Source organism: Nicotiana tabacum, chromosome 17, assembly GCF_000715075.1.
Source record: "Nicotiana tabacum cultivar K326 chromosome 17, ASM71507v2, whole genome shotgun sequence".
NCBI classification, from domain to species: Eukaryota; Viridiplantae; Streptophyta; class Magnoliopsida; order Solanales; family Solanaceae; genus Nicotiana; species Nicotiana tabacum.
In genome coordinates this window covers 25026502-25032665 of record NC_134096.1, presented here as the reverse complement: position 1 = coordinate 25032665, position 6164 = coordinate 25026502, and positions in this window count along the sequence as shown.

The window sequence follows — 6164 nt, the reverse complement described above, 5'->3', positions numbered from 1 at the left end:
AGTAAGGTCAGTAACGATTGTGAGATAACAAGAAGTATACAAAAAATGGTGATATAACATGCGGATATAATATCATGACTGAAGAAAGTATGACTACAATTAAGCCAACAGCTCTACTTAGCAAAAATAACCTTATCATGTCTCAAACTGATAAGCACATAGCCTAGACATAATTCCTAACATGAATAATAGCTCAAGTAGTCATAAAAGTAGGGAAAACAAGGTAACACGAAGGCATGATAGCAAAACAAGGCACGTAGTAGCCTAAAGTCTACACAGATCATAAATAACCTTGGCGCACGCATATACGCTCGTCACCACATACATGTGTCACCCCCTACACATATCAAGCATCGTAGTCTAGAGGGAAAATACCTTCAAGCCAAGCCTCGGCAAAATACTTACCTCAATGTGTGAGAATAAATACTCGAAAAAGCCCTTGCCTCTTGAATCGGCCTCTGAACGGGTCAAATCTAGCAAAAAATAACTCAATAATGTCAAAAACAATACTATAGGAATCAATTCCAAGTAATAAAGCACCAATCTTTATAATTGCAAAAAGTCAACAAAAAAATCAACATGAGCCCGCCTCCCGGAACCCAACAAAAGTCACAAGTCCCGACTACCCATTCGAATATGAGTCCAATATACAAATTTCATCCAAATCTGACCTGATTCAAGGTTCAAATCACAATTTTTTACTCTCCAACCCATAGTCAAAATTCCCAAATTTATCTTTAAAATCCCATAATTTATGTGAAATAATCCATGGAGAAACAAGATAAAATATTAAAATCAAATAAAAATTACTTACCTTATTGTCTTGTGTGAAAATCCCCTTCAAAAATTGCCCAATCCAAGTCTAGGGCTCAAAATGTAAAATAATGGGTATAAATCCTGAAATTAAACAACTTATAATTATGCCTAGTGGTACACTTGGCGAACGCGACCACTGCCTCGCATTCATGAAGCCCAAACTAGCTCTAGCCTCAAAATTCCCATCACGAACGCGCTCAGTCGCCCGCCAATGCGATGCACTGCCAACCTCAACCCCAAGCCTAAGCGAAGTGGTCTGTCCTATGCGAACGTGAAGCTTAGCTCCAACTTTCCCCCAACTTGTCTTCCTTTTACACATACTCGAATAAGCTGTCCAAATCACAAAACTTTGCAAACGGGACTCGCCTATCTCAAACGCGAAGAACAAGATACCAGAGCCCCAAATAAGCCTTCGCGATCGCGAGACCTGCTTCGTATTCGCAAAGCACACCAGACACCACCAGTCATCACCAATCCAACCAAGCTCAAATGATCCAAAATCTATTTGAAACACTCTCAAGCCCCTCGGGACCCCATCCAATTATATCAACTAGTCCCAAAACATAATACGGACCTACTCGAGGTCTCAAATCACACAAAGTAACATCAGAACTACAAATCGCACCCAATTCAAGCTTAAAATTAATCAACTTCTAAATTTCAAAACACATGCTGAACAACGTCTAACCAACTTGGAATAACTCAAAATTCTTCACACAAGTCCTAAAGGACTTGACAAACCTATTCTAAGTTTCGGAACAATAACCCGACCCTGATAGCCTCAAAGTCAACTCCAGGTCAAACCTATGAACCTTCCAAACCTTTAAATTTTTCACTTTCGCCAAGTAAAGCCAAATCAACCGAGGAACCTCTAAATCCAAATTCGGACACACGTATAAGTCCAAAATTTCCATACAAACCAATTGGAACCATCAAATTATCAATCAGAGGTCGTTTACACAAAAGTCAAATCTTGGTCAACTTTTATAATATAAGCCTCCAACCATGGAACTAAGTGATCCAATTCACTCCAAAACCATTCCAAAACCAAACCAACCATCCTCGTAAGTCACAAAATAAGATATAAGCATACGGGAAGCATCAAATAGGAAAACGGGGATCAAATACACAAAATAACCATCCATGTCGTTACATTCTCCCCCTCTTAAAAAAATATTTATCCTTGAACGAGTTTAGAATCATACCTGGGATATCAAAAAGGTAAGGATATTTGCTCCACATATCATGCTTTAACCTCTCCATCGAACCTTTACCGATGTAATATTCTTTGACCTTAGTTTTCAAACCTACCTATCAAAAATGCTCACCGACTTCTCCTTATAGGCTAGATTCTCATTCAACTGCACTGAACTAAAATCCAACACGGGCAACAGATCCTGATAGTACTTCTGAAACATGAAAAAATGAAACACCAGGTGAACTCCTAATAAGTTGGGTGGCAAAGCAATTCTTTAGGCCACATCACCCACTCTGTCTAGCACCATGAATGGATCAATATAATGAGGGCTCAACTTGTCATTTCCCAAACCTCATTACGCCCTTCATAGGAAAAACTCGGAGAAGAACCTTCTCACTCTTCATGAAAGCTATATCCCGAACCATCCTATCATTATAACTCTTCTGTCTGAACTATGTTGTACGAAGTCGATCCTGAATCAATATCACCTTCTCCAAATCATCGCAAACCAAGTTAGTGCCCAACAATCTAGCCTTACCCGACTCAAATAACTCAACTAGAGAACGACATTGCCTCCCATATAAGGCATACTACGAAGACATTTGGATGCTCGACTGATAGCTATTGTTGTATGTAAACTCCTCTAATGGAAGAAACTGATCCCACTGGCCCACAAAATCTATGACACAGACCCTCAACATATCCTCCATAATCTGAATAGTCCACTCGGACTGCTCGTCCGTCTAAAGATGAAAGGAGGTACTCAACTCAACCACCGTTCCCAACTCACGTTGAACAGCTCTCTAGAAGTGCTAAGTAAATTGAGTGCCTCGATCCAAGATAATAGGCACAAGAACACCATGCAAGCGAACAATCTCCCTGATGTAGATCTTATCCAACTACTCCGAAGTGTAGGGATTCATGACTGAAATGAAATGCATAGACTTGGTCAGTTTATCCACAATGAACCAAACAGCGTTAAATCTCCTCAATGTTTGTAGCAAAACTACCACAAAGTCCATAGTGATGCGCTCTCATTTCCACTTTGGTATCTCAATCTTGTGAAGCAACACACTAGGAATCTAATGATCTTACTTGACTTATTAAAAATTCAAACACCGAGCAACATATCCAACAATGTCGTTCTTCATCCGCCACCAATAATGCTGCTTCAAAGAACGGTACATCTTCGTAGCACCCGAATGAATAGAATACTGCAAATTATGAGCCTCATCAAGAATCAAATCTCCCAACCCATCCACATTAGGAATACAAATCCATCCCTGAAACCGCAATACACCATCATCATCAATAGACACTTCCTTAGCTTCACCTCGCTGCATTATGTCCTTAAGGACAAGCGAATGGGGATCATCATATTGATGAGCCTTAATGCGCTAAAACAAGGACGTTTAGGATACAACACAAGTAAAAACCCTGCTAGGCTCTAATATATTTAATCTTACAATCCTATTGGCCAAAGCATGAACATCCATAGCCAGATGCCTCTCCCCAGCTAGAATAAATGCTAAACTCCCATACTCTCCGTCTTTCTACTCAAGGCTTCTGCTACCGCATTGGTTTTCCTCGGATGATAAAGAATGGTGATACGATAGTTCTTCAAAAGCTCCAACCATCTCTGTTGCCTCAAGTTCAAATCCTTTTGCTTGACTAGATGCTGAAAACTTCAATGATCCATATACACCTCACAAGACACCATATAAGTAATGCCTCCAAATCTTGAGTGCGTGAACAATAGTTGCTAACTGCAAATCATGCACTGGATAGTTCCTCTTATGGGGCTTCAACTTGACGCGTATGCAATCATCATACCATCTTGCATCAACACACACCCAATGTCAACCCGCAAAGCATCAAAATAAACTGTATAACTCGATCCTGATGGCAAAACCAACATTGGAGTTGTAGTCAAGACTGTCTTGAGCTTCTGAAAGCTCTCGTCACACTCATCTAAACATCTGAACGAAGCACCCTTCTGAGTCAACTTAGTCAATGGCTATAATAGATGAAAATCCCTTTACAAAGTGATGATGATACCTAGACAAACCCAAGAAACCTCCTGATCTCTATAGTGGTAGAAGGTCTACGCCAACTCTGAACTACCTCAATCTTCTTTGGTCCACCTTGATCCCATCACTATACCACATGACCCAAAAATGCAACTGAGTCTAACCAAAACTCGCACTTGGAGAACTTAGCATATAGCTTCTTCTCCCTCAATGCCTGGAGCATAATCCTCAAATGTTGCTCGTGCTCCTCACTATTATAGGAATACACCAATATATCATCAATAAACACAATGTCAAAAGAATCGAAATAAGGTTATATTGTTCATCAAGTGCACAAAAGATGTTGGGGCATTAGTCAACCCAAACGACATCACCAAAAAAATCATCTGCAAGCTTAAGCAAGCATCTCATTAATGGTATTACAAATTTCATCAAGTTATTTTCTCATTTGTTTTTGAGATGAATCTCATTGACGATTGTGTATATCCCAGTTCAGTGGGAGTAAGCATATTTTTCTGATTTAGATGTGTCTGGATATTTGCATACAATTTTGAGATATTGTGCAGATATTAAATAACCTTAATTTTTTTGGAAAGCAGTTAAAAGGTTCATAAGGTATTTACAGAGAACATGCATATATTTTTATACTCGCATAAAGAAAGTTGGAAAAGTTAAAGATAATTAGCTATTCAGATACCGACTTTTCTAGACACCAATCTAGTATATTTGGTTGATGATTTATATTGGGAAGAGTTTTAAACGAAACAAACACTCATAGATATTTTCACTATGACAGTCGAGTTTATAGAACAATATGAGGAATCTAATATATGGAATATGATTGTCGACTTTTGTCACTTGGCTGCGACTTTTAGATGAAATTGAAAAATCACTTCATTTATGTATGAATAATAATTATATTTTGGTTGCTATGGTTGTCCCAAATTAAAGTGATCGGCTAAAGTTTAAAATTAACGGATCTATAAGACACCTCATAAAGTTTGGGAGACAACGGATGTGATTCAATTTTAATGATGGGCTGAACTAGAATTACAAAAATATGTCCATCTATAAATGGGTTATGGTATCCGATCGTTGGAAGAGAGTGACGGCTTACGTCTTGGTTTGGAGGACCAATAATCAAAGATGAAGAATTTCATCATCTCTTGTGGATTCAGGTACGCTTCCACATCTAGTTTTAATTCTTGATGATTTGACATGATAGATCTTGCGTAAAAGATAATAGTTTCATATTAAAGCTTTTGGTTCTAGCAATTTCCATCAAAGCAATGTATCATGTTAAATCATTAAGATTTTCTTCAAGTATAATCGATAAATAGCGAAACTAATAGCTTCTGGTTCTAGCAATTGCCATCAGAGAAACGAGTTTGGATAGGTTGAAGGGAAAGGGTGTTCTGAGGAGTTTAAGATTGTCGTTTCAAGTGAAATGCCTATAGAGGAAGGAAGAAGACAATGTTATGCCAGTTTTATTAATCGCTATAGTATTTAGACTTTTGGACATCTTTTATAGGGTTTAACTGCTTTGCCTCGTCTCATCGAAGGTTGGACGTTTAATGACATGGTCCCTCGGAATTGTAGAATTCCAGGCAACTCAACCACATCTCATCTAGGTATCTTCAGCCCCTAATGCTGAAACAACAATTCAGTGGACTAAGAGTCTGTTTGACCAAGCTAGAAAAATCAGCTTATTTTTAAAGTATTTTTTTCCAAAGTGCTTTTCGAAAAAATACTTTTGGAGAAAAACAGTTTGTGTTTGGCTAATCAATTTGAAAAATAATTTTGAACAATAATTTGTGTTTGGCCAAACTTTTCAAAAAGTGCTTTTAAGTGTCAAATTACAAATAAGGACATAAAAATATTTGTTTAATAGTTAATATTATATAAGTAGATAAATAATTATGAATATTTATTATTAAAGATAATAATTAAGTTTTTTATTTATTTAAGTAAAATATAAAAATAAAATTGAAACTGCTTGCAATAAGACACCTCTCAATTGCAGAAACTGGCTTGGCTTCACCCAAAAGCCATTACGATATATTTCTCTTCAGCTCTTCGGCTCTAAAGCCTGACTTTCAAGGCATCCCATTCATAGCAGG